The sequence below is a fragment of the Corvus brachyrhynchos genome, unplaced genomic scaffold (assembly GCF_000691975.1).
Source record: "Corvus brachyrhynchos isolate BGI_N302 unplaced genomic scaffold, ASM69197v1 scaffold245, whole genome shotgun sequence".
NCBI classification, from domain to species: Eukaryota; Metazoa; Chordata; class Aves; order Passeriformes; family Corvidae; genus Corvus; species Corvus brachyrhynchos.
This window is the reverse complement of record NW_008238988.1, coordinates 7,747,534-7,757,720: the sequence shown is the minus strand read 5'-3', so window position 1 is coordinate 7,757,720 and position 10,187 is coordinate 7,747,534. Positions and strand designations below refer to the sequence as shown.

The following is a 10,187-nucleotide window of genomic DNA, read 5'->3' as shown; positions in this document are numbered from 1 at the left end:
ATTGGAAAAGCTGTCTTCTGTCGTTCTGCTGGAAATGTATTGAGGTTTTCTGAATCGACATGATAAATTTGCTTTAAAAAACTAGTCTAAAATCAGATGGAATGAACAGGATCTCTAGAAATGCTTTTCCAGTCAGAGGGGCAAGGCAAAAGGTTATTTCTTTTTCCTTCTTCTGTTTTTTGAGGAAGACAGTTAATTCACTGTTGTTGTTTCAGAGCCAGAGCTCTCCTTGCAGTGCTGCTCTTGGATGTGATCAGCAATACAATCCTGCCCTGGACTGTGCCAGGGACTCAAAAAGCTGTCTCAGACATGACAAGTGGTCATACATGAAGCAGATTTTTGGTTCTACTGACTGAGAACGTCTTATCCATGAGTATCTGTAGTTTTCCAGATGGTAAAAAGCTTTTCTGGAAGCAGGTCCTTTTGCTGTGCCGTTTGAAACTAGAGAAGGGAGTGATGAGAGGGAAAGCTAAATGGAGACAACAGCACCTATCTCTTCATTTTGTATGAGGTCGTTCCATTGGAATGAATGAAGATAAAAATCTACTTGAATATAAAAAAATGCATCTCTGAAACAGAGCTGTGCCCAGCTTTATTTAAGATTCCTCTGCACAGAAACCAGGTCTTCATCCCAAGGTGCTGTTGTGACGGACCAGAAGCTGTGATTATAGTGACTGCCAAATTGGGAATGGTGTCATGGGTGGGGAAAAGAGGTACGCTTGTTCCTCTAGTTTAAGAAAGGGTTGAAGTGAGACAGAAAAACAGGAATCTTGAGGTTAGTCCTTAGCAGTGTGCAAAGTCACAGGAGAAATTGGGAAGAAATAGCAGCTGGAGACAACTGGATAGGTAGTTTAGGAGTAAATTTAGGAGAAAATTTTAGGAGTAGGTAATTTAGGAGTCAAACAAATCGGGTTTCAGGGAGACAAATTGCAGCCAAGTTCCTCAGCCAGGAATATTTTCCTGTTGCCTGACTCCCAGGCAAGATTATCACAGACTGCCCACTCGGGCTGTGTGAGGCTGGCCAGGCTGAGCTGCACAGAGATTCTTGCACTGAGCTCTCATGTTTGCACCAGCAACCTGAGCTGTCTTGTACCCAGAAACCAGGAAAGCAGATTTCCAGGCCGGTGCCACACAACAGCTCCTGCACAGCTCAGCAGGAGGATGCTGAGTGCAGGTGGGAGCTGCTGTGGCAGGGGGGGCTGCCAGTGAGATATCTGCCATGGTGGTGCAGGGCTCACACTGGGCTGTGGGGCTCAGCAGGTGCAGAGCCTGAGGCAGGGGACCCCACTATGGTGGGGGCAATGGGTGAGGCATTTCTGAAGGGTATTACCCCCAATGCAGAGGGGAGCGTTCCCAGACCCGTCTTTGGCTTGGTGCACAAGGACAACTGCTGCTCCACACAGGTCCCTGAAAGGCTTGGTCACTGCCGTGTAAAAGATATTTTCTGGACATATAGTTCCCATTTCCTGGATATTTTCATGTGTCTATGCACACTGAATTCCTGTTCCATATTCCTATCTCCCTGACCTCCCAAGGGCACCGCCTCTTTGCAATCTCACTCCCTGAGGCTATAAAATAGTCGTGGTGGAGGTTTTGGGTGGTTTTTTTAGAACTCAGAGCATCAGATTAACTGATATTTACACATCTCCTGGAGAGCAGAGCCGGGCAGCCAGCAGCTGTGACGGGCAGGCAGGGAGTAGGACAAGGAGCAGAGGAGGGTGATGCTCAGAGAGAGGAGTGTGGTGGCACCTCCAGACCTCTGTGGGAGCCAGGCTTGAGCTGGTGCAGGCACCCATCCATGGGGACCAGACCGTGAGTGGGGGGGACAGGGTTGGCCACCTTCCTGAGGGTGCAGGGAGTGCGTGGCTCTTGGGCTCTGTGCCAGCACAGGAGCCCCACACCTTCCTGGGCAGCTCCAACACAAGGAGAAAAGCACCTGTTTTCCTGCGATTTTCAGCATTTCTCAACCTGTTCAGATGACCAAACCCTTTTGGCAGCCACATTTTTTCAAAACCATGTGGTAGCACCAGCCTTTATCCTTCACTGTCCTGTGTGAGCTCCAAGGACCAGCAGACACGTGGCTACTCAGGGCAGCAGCGTGAGGGTGGGAAGAGAGGGGTTTGGTCTGGAGGTGGCAGCACGGTTCTCAGTATCCCCTGATCCCCTCCCGTTAACCCACAGACAATCCCAGCACATTAGGAAATGTTATTCAGGGCCTGAGGAACAGGAAAAGCAGGAAAACATTCCTCTTCAGGGGCTGGACTTAAAAAAAAAAGAAAAAAAACCCCCGTGTTTGGAAGCTACAGTGGGAAACTGAAGTTCAGAAGTAAAACATGCATTTTTGTTGAGGACAGCAAGAGATTGAAGCAGCTTACCCGGGGAGACAGTTGAGTTTTGCCTATTGAAGTTGTTTTTCTTTAACCCAGCCTGGGTTAATTTCCAGAAGAACTTCAAACAGCAGCAAAAGCCAGGACCCTGTGGCTCTCGGTCTGTGCCCTGTGGCAGGTCAGACTGGCATGACGCACCTACCACTTCTCCTTAAGGAATGGCACCCCGCAGGACAGAGGATCCCGTCCTTGAGAGGTGACACTGGCAGGAGTTGCTGAGAGCTCCTGTTAGCAACAGGAGTAAGAGGGTAATTAGCAGTGACAGCTCCTGACCCAGGTCTCCCCGATCTCCCTGACTCCTGTAAAGAGAGTTATTAGTCAAATACAGCACCTTCTTGGGAAACAATTACCACTAATTACCATCAAGTCATAGCATCCCGAGATTTTAAACACAGTGTGGAAGTCTTGTGTGATTAGAGACCATCAGGCAACTCTCTAATGGGTTTCCATGCAGTATATTCCTGACAAGATGGTTCATGCCAAACAGGTGACTTTCACTGATGTTTAATCTGCACTTAACATTAATAAAAATAAAGCAGGCTGGCAGACTGAGACACTGCCGACAGCCCAAGCCCTCCTCATGCACCTCAAAAACCAGAATCAAAGGGAATACCTGGAACATTGTGAGTGTTCCTGTGACTCCCGATCAGATTTTTGGCTAACCCAGCCTGTAGCCCCACCAGCCTGGTGTGTGCTGGGAGCAGCATCACTGGGTCAGAGCAAGAGCCCCATGGTGGCAGGAGGTGGACAGAAGGAGCTGAAGATCTGCAATGCAGCCACTGTTCCCCATCCCTGCAGCCAGCATCTCCACATATCACCTGTCAGAAAGCTCTATCAGAGTCTGCTGTCTCCTGGGAATAGAACAGACCAAGCTGGGAGGCGTAGAAGTCAGCTCATCCCAAAAGCCTTTGCAGTGGATCCCACAGCAGTGGGACTGCTGAGGCTTCCCTGCCTCCTTTTGTGCTGGAGGGGACGCCCACTCCATGATGGAGGAGGAGAAATGAACACTCACCCCTGGATTGGGATCTTCTTTGCTCATAGGTGTGTGATTCAGTTATGGCTTATACATTATGGACTCTCATTACTCAAGTAGTGAATAAGTGAATCCATGTGAATCCCTTGGGCAAAGGGGATCAAATCCTTGTTTGTTGTGCTTGGTTCTCTTATCTCCTAATGAGCTCATTAAAAAAACCTAATTTACAGAGCACTTTGTCCTGTACATTTGAGAGATCCAAACTACCATGACACCTCTCCTTTGGCTCTTCCTGCCAGCTGCCAGCTGTGAGGAAGTGTGTCCGTGGCCGGGCAGGACACCAGGGAGGGCCAGAGCAGTGGTGCCCTCCTGGGAGCCATGGCTGCAGAGCAGCAGGGGCTGTCTGTGCTGCAGAGCCTGTTGGGACAGTTGAGAAGGTTCCCACCTGCTTGGAGAGGTGTAGCAGCAATGCCAAGCCTGCAAAAACCAAAGGAGTGTGGGCACCAGGAGCAATGAAGTGATTTTTAGCATCTCTGTATGTCTGGAAAGGGTTAAATCCGAGTCAGGACCTTGAACCTCGTTTGTGTTACGAACATACACAAGACCCTGGTAGCGAATGCCCAGACCAGAGAGAGCAGATCCTGGGCTGGAAACACCGTGTCATGGCTGAACGGAGAAAGTCAGCACCTGGAAATTCCTGAGCCCCTGCCTTATTAGATTATCTTGCTGCTCTTCTTTTCTCCTCTGTAGGGTTCTTTATTCAGAATTTGCTCAAATATTTTCCTTCAGAAGATTTAATATCTCAAAGTGCAAATATCCAAACCCTGTATCATTTTGTAATTTCATACTCTGTGGTTCTTTCATATGCATATCAATCATTTGCCATCCTTTTGAAGGATGCAGCTTGAGTAATGGAAGTGAAAGAAAACCCATTCAATGTTGATTTTAATTGAACAAGCTCGGAAGCAGTGGGGATCCATGCCAGACGCCAGTTCGCTCTTTTTGAAGAGTTATTACTAGAATTCTTTTGCTTCTGTGTCTCTATTTTTTTTTTCCAATTAGCAGCTTCTCAAAAATATTAGTTATCTTATTATTTTCCTGGTTCTGCTTGTTTGGGATGCTTATGCATAATAATCACTAAATTCACTTTCTCCTCCTCTTCCAGTGGAATATTGTACTCCTTGGCTGGGGAGCAACACTCCAGCCTGCATTCCAGAGTAATTTTTGCAGTGAAAATTAACTCCTTTTTGGTGCAACCTTTTCATTGTGGTTATCGCAGTGGTGAGCTCCTGCATAGTCTACACTGCAACTGTAGAGACCGTAAATATTATAAATTGAAGACTGCAAACACTGTAAATAAAAGTTTGTTCTTTCTTCTGTGTACAAATGAGGTGTAGGGTAGCTCTTCATTCTCCCACCATGATGAGTTGAACATTAGCCCTCAGCATGTTGCTTGGATATAAGAGAGGAGATGGAACATCCAGAAGAATAATAGCTTGGATTACTGGACACTATCTTCCATGCAAAATTTGGCTTACGGAAAAGACTTAAATCAGTAACTGGTAGAACAACAAATTCCCATCTATTATGGAAACGAGCTCTGCACATGGCTCTGAGGGAATTGGGGTAGGCTGGTGATGGAGATTTTTCTGTTTTCTACTGAGAAGTCATCTGAACAAAGAAGGAATAAACTGTGTAAGAAAGAAATGTGAATAAGGAAGAATTTTAAAAGACTGAGACCCAAAACTCCAATACGAAGAGAGTGCAAGTGTTAAGAGAGCATGTTATTAAAATTCCAGAAACAAGGAGGAGGAGACAGACAATGAAGCACGTCTTTGGCTTTAAACAGGCAGCAGGAGAGGTGCTGAGCCCTGGTGGCAAAGGATTAGGTGCTCGTGCTGTGTGTCAGGTGATGCCCATCCTATCTGCACAGCACCCAACACTTCTGTCTGCTGAAATCATGGAATCACAGCATCATTTAGATCAGAAAAACCCTCTGAGAGCATCAAGTCCAACCATTCCCCCAGTACTTTCAAGCTGTTCAACGATGTGTGATTGGAAGCTGCATTCAGGGATGGGCAATTATTGTTCTTCAACCCAGGAGGCTTAATGTCACCTTCAGAAAGAAATGTAGAGCTGTTTGCCCCTGAACCAGCTCACCAGACCACAGCACTGCAGTGCAGCCCTGGGCCCTTCCCTGGGATACATTTTGGCTTTGCCTTCCACGTCCAGCTGTGCTGGGCCCTGCAAGAACACAAGTATGTTTATAGAGACGGAAAGATGGGGCTGCCCATGGTGCCAGCAGCCCTCTCCTCATGTAAGCTCTGCCCCAGCTCCATCCCACACATCAGCACTGCCTGTCAGTTGCAGTGAGCCCCTGGCAGTCTCCGACTGCTCTGGCCTCTCCCTGCCTTGGGAACACCAGTCCCAGTTCCTGGAGGCGTCAATGACACCTGGCAGAAGGAAACGGCCTTTTGCAGGTAACAGGTTTTTTTGGACAGGCTGTTTTTCTAAATTATGACTGAGCTTAGTCTCTACTTTTTATTCACAGCCCTACAATATACCTGCTTCTTCCCGTTTCTTGTGTAGGGTCTCCATCTGTAATATTTCCTCCTACGCCTATTTCCAAATCAAACAAGCCATGCTCCAGGTGAGATCATGTGGCCCTGCCAGGCCACCATGGGGGTGAGAAAACCCATTGTGTGGGGTGCAAAGCTGGCTGAAGAGAGCCCTGAGCTTGTGTGCTGGCTCCAGGGCAGGCAGAGCCTGCCCACGAGGTTTGGGGTGAGGCGGACAAGGCTCCTCATTAGCACAGCAAACTTTTCCCAGTTGTGCCTCCAGGTCTTCCCCAGACATAACTGGGCTCACACAATGCAGAATTGTGGCAGGTATGCGATCACCGCAGGACAGTCAGTGCTCATCTGTGTTCATCCTCCAGCTTGTGTCTGACACTTAATGCACTTCATAAATAAGCCAGGTACCAACAGCTGGAAGTCTTCATATAATCATGTAAGAAATTAAAAAAAACAAATCAGCACATGATTTTATTTCTCAAAGAACAAATTTGTTAAAAGGTTAAGCAAACAGACACTACAATTACTGTCATCAACACTTTTAATCTAAGCTATTTTTTGGTTAAAAATGCAAAAAAGGGTGCACTCCAGGTATAAAGTATTGCTTTACTTGGTTTGCTTCTACCAGATGAACTGAGTCTGTTTGAGGATAAGCCTGTCGCTGGCCCCCCACCCCCTGTGGAGGTTTTGAGTGATTCACTGGCAGTGCCAGTGGCAGGGTCCAGCAGGGTGGGGCTGGCACATAAAAACCAGGGCACCAATATGAACAGACTCTAGGGAGAAATGTCACACCAGTTCACCTTAAATAAAATCAGAAGGAGTGCTAAGGGACCTGTGTGCTCGGGCCAGGTTTAGCACCAGTTGCCCTGAGCCTCCCTGGCCAGCGAGGGCGAGAGCTGGGGACACCAGGACAGCTGGGGAAGGACCTCACCTGTGGCCTGGTGACAAGGAGGCAGAGGGCTCCAGAAGGAGCAGGATCGGTCCCTGCCATTTTTTGTACAATGCAACAGCTCCCCCATCTTACAGACTAAAGAACTTAAAATGAAAAACATCCCCAGGAAATGATCACTGCGTTAACTCCACATGCTTCCCTGGTTCTTCTGGAGGAGAGGCTGGCGTGCACTGGCACCTGAGGCGTTCTTGTCTCCAAGGTGCTCCAGGGACAAGAAACCTACTTCATGCAACGGGACATTTGACATTTCAGTGATTAGGGCAGTGAATTTCCTCCTTGTAAGGATGAATAAGCATTGCCGCTTCCAGATGCATTTTGATGAGGTACCAGAGTCTCTCTTAAGGAGTACCATGTACTGCCTCTTGACATGTTTTTCGCCAGGCTGTCAAAGCCTGCAGTGCCTGGAGCTGCTCCCCTGCACTGCTGCTGGTCTCCTTTAGGGTGTACACGCAGCACGCGGTACCAGCGTTCGGTGCCTGGCGAGGAAGGGCGCCTGTGCTGATGGAAAACTGTGCTCCGTGAGGAGTGACGTTATGCCTGAACAGTTCCTGCTCCAGTCCATGGTACAGCTACCACCACCGCACACACGGGCATCCAGCCCCTCCTGCTGCCCAAGCAGTCCAGCAGCAACTCCGGCCACAGCTCAAAGGATGGCTCCGGGCTGTGAGGTCGGGCTGGGAAGGAGGTCTGAAGGGATGAGGGACAGGCAGCCCCCTGTGGCACCGTGGGTGTGGGTGTTGGGGGCAGCAGGCTGGGGGAGCATGGCACCCTGTTGCCAGCAGCTGCAGCACAGTGGCACTGTGCCTAGGCCCCAGGTCCCTCCTTCCGGAGGTGACTAAGGGTTTGAAAGTGCATAAAAGAGCTCTGTGTGCTATTTGAACAAAGAACTCTCCTCAAGGTCTCCTTATTTCAGCCAAAAAAAGAAATGATGAAATAAATTTAAAATTATACCTGTGAGGGGAAAAAGATCTCAGTTTAAGGAGTTACCAGCTCTATTGGGAAAAAAGCATTTTAACACTGGTTGGTGAGACCAAGACAAAACCCCCAGCAAGAGCTTCTTCAGAAGGGTAAAGGGGGAGGTGACTGAGCCCCAGCAGGAGTGAGAGTCCCCAAGGCAGGGTGAATCCTGGCCACAGCTAGGTAGGAGCTCACCTGAGTAATCCTGAGCATCCTCAGTGCCAAGGCTGTGCAGGACAGTGCTGTCCATGAGGTACACTGCAAGGCATTGGGAATAACGATGCCAGGACACAGACCTGCCCCTCCCACAGCACTGAGGTTTGTCCCAAAACAGCTTGTCTCAGGGCATCGAAGGGAGCATTCAGGCACAGACACCCCCATAGCATCACTGGGGGCAGCCAGGAACACCCCAGGAAAGACCCCAGTGGAGGGGTGACCAAGAGGGAGGGGAACAGCTTCAGGGTAAGACCTGTACAGCATAGCAGCCACACACTGTCACTTAGGTCAAGGTCCAGGATCAGACAAGCGGTCTTTCCATCTCAGCCATCAGTGAGTGAACTTCCCCAGCACACCCCCAGTTCCCACAGTCCTAGAGGCCCCAGGGGGGAGCAGTTTTCCCACTGGGTACATAACTAGGGGGTGTTGCTGTCTCAGTCTTGTTGTCTCAGTCTCACGTCCAGGAGGGATTTCAGGGTGACAAAGAAGATGCAGCAGCCCTTGCTCAAACACCTGAGGCCGGACAGCACAGGACATTGCTTTAGCTGCAAGGTTGTGGAGCTCCTGGGCTGTGCTGTACTGGTACCAGTTCAGAGGGGTCCTGAACCAGCCCTCACAGTGTGTTTGGGCTGGATGGTGCAAACCAGTGCACCCCCCAGTACATACCAGGCTCTGAACACGAGCTTCCACTGAGTTTCCACTGAGCTTCTCCATGTTCCCATGGCCAGGGAAGCCATACCCCGATGTTTGCCTCCTCTCCCAATGACAGCCACACTGCTGGCATCACTGGCATGCCAGCCCCCCTGCTTCTGGGGCAGCAGAGAACTGACAGAGTGCAAATGCTTGAACCCGAAGCCCAAGACACTGGTGGATGTTAGCCAAGACCACAGATGTTTTACCAGGGAGCATCTTATTGTCTCTCTTCTTTCTCCACAGGGGAGCACACTGTGAACGCCAAATCAGGGCCGAGCATGACACTGCCTCCAGCTCCAAAGGAGATCAGCGCTAGGACTGAATGTGGGGCAGAGACCACCCCAGCAAAACCAGCCAACATGAGTTTTCCTTTGAGGGAGAGAACATTTAGACTAATTTCCTCCTGCCAGCCTCTCTCCCCCTGTAACAGCTCAAACCAGCTCCATGAAATAGCAGCTGGTACTTGGAGATAAACGCTAACTCAGGCCCAGCCTGGCAGCCCAGCCCTGGACAGATTCAGAGGCTGTCAGAAGGGCAGAGGATGACGTGGCTCTGCAGCTGTGTTGCTTGTGAGAGCAGGGTAACAGGCTGCTTTGGAGACCACTTCAAAGTTCTTAAGTCACACGGACAGCCCTGAGCCCAGGAATAGTGATGTGCTCCCTCTTCTCACCCTTACCGACGCCAGACGCTGCATCCCAAGGCACAAAAAACTTTGGCATGGCATCAGCAGAGAGGCATGAGGACTGTCACTGCATCTTCCCGTTTCTTGAATGGGGCTCCTACCACGTGCATCCCCAGCGAGAAGACGCCAGTGTATCCCCAGCAGCATTGCTCCCACTGCCTCCAAGCGTGCCGAGCAGTCCAGGGGTTTTCTCCTGCACCGTCAGCAGCGGTGGCCACGCGGGCTGGTCCAGCTGCAGAGAGTCCCAGGGCAGCCCCGGCGGAGTGGGCAACTGCCTCCCGTCCCAGCGGAGGGGTGTCGGGGGAGACGGGGCCATTGCCCAGTGGTGGCAGGGCACGTGCCTGCACATCCCTCCAGGTGCGGGGTCACTGGCCGCTTACGAGGTTCGTTAATTAGCTCCTCTTCCAGGCTCTCCAGGCAGTGCTCCTCTTCTTCGGGTCCTGTAACATCCGCGGCGTTTTCCCACAAAAGAGCATTAGAGAAGGGTGTCAGTGTTCCATAGCACGAAATGCACTCTCCTCCCTGTTAGAGATCCAGGAGACAGGTAACGATCGGAATCCCCAAAAGCGCTCCAATTTACTGCCCCCAAACATGACCCAACCTTTACTTCTTCTGCCAGGATCATCCCTCCTAGAAGTCCGGTGTTGCAGTCCCTGTCCTCGGACCGGCAGGGCGCGAGCAGGATGCGGACAGCTGCGTGCCCCGAGGGTGGACAGGAGCCCTCGCCAAGCCAGGCAGCGCGGAGCGGAGCTGC

General features: G+C 50.4%; 1 long non-coding RNA gene across 2 annotated transcripts; it reads right to left on the bottom strand.

Moving 5' to 3' along the window:
* Window positions 1-562: 562 nt before the first annotated feature.
* Window positions 563-10,181, bottom strand: LOC108447816. 2 transcript variants are annotated; one of them, XR_001863509.1, is made up of 4 exons: window positions 8,038-10,181; window positions 3,400-6,355; window positions 3,001-3,238; window positions 563-2,686 (listed from the first exon to the last, which is right to left on the bottom strand). It is a non-coding gene; the product is annotated as an uncharacterized LOC108447816 (long non-coding RNA). The 2 variants fall into 2 exon arrangements; XR_001863508.1 differs by having other exon boundaries at window positions 3,001-6,355.
* Window positions 10,182-10,187: the final 6 nt, after the last annotated feature.